This window comes from Leishmania donovani, chromosome 14 (assembly GCF_000227135.1).
Source record: "Leishmania donovani BPK282A1 complete genome, chromosome 14".
In the NCBI taxonomy this organism is placed as follows: domain Eukaryota; phylum Euglenozoa; class Kinetoplastea; order Trypanosomatida; family Trypanosomatidae; genus Leishmania; species Leishmania donovani.
This window is the reverse complement of record NC_018241.1, coordinates 170,616-171,371: the sequence shown is the minus strand read 5'-3', so window position 1 is coordinate 171,371 and position 756 is coordinate 170,616.

Genomic DNA, 756 nt, shown 5'->3' with positions numbered 1-756 from the left:
TTGGGCTCCCCCGGGTGTAGGGAGAGAGACTGTGGTGCGCGCCAACGGCAGTTTGTCGGGTGAACCACCCCACCACTTCCTCCTTGCCCGTGCCCCCTCCCATCTCCTACCACGCAGAAGATACATATGCATACGTACGCGTGTGGGCATACTCGGATCCACCACTGTAGCACACCCTCGGCGAGGACGGTGACCGAGATGAAAAGCCCCAAAGTAGCTTGCGAGACGCCTCCCTCGCTGTTGTTGTTGATTTGGTGCGCGTGTGCGCTTCGTTCTTTCCGTGAAGAGAGAAAGAAAGGCGCTGACGAACAACGAAGGACGGCACCACGCAAGCAACTCACCCGTGTTCGCAGACACACGCACAAAAAACGTGTTACGTAGCTCCCCCCCCCCTCCCCACTAGGGGGATACACAGTGGTATGGACACACCAGTGCACACGGTGCAGGAAGCAAAGCAGTGGCTTCCGCTCTTGAGCTGCTCCGAAGAGGGGGTTGCTGACACGCCTGTGAGGGCGCGTGTCGAGTGACCTCTCTCTGCCCCTGCTCCTAGCAACACTTCGCCTCTGCTGTTCAAGAAAGCCCTCATCGCGCTTCGCCACTCTTAAGTTTTTTCTGTCAAGGTGTCCGGTCTCTGCCATGCAGCACGAGCTAAACTCCGCTTTAACCAACCCTCTACAAGTCTCTTACGTGCTGCGAAGCAGCGGCAGGCACGTCGCTACGGCTGTGCGCAGACACAGTCATCTGAGCACAGCCCCT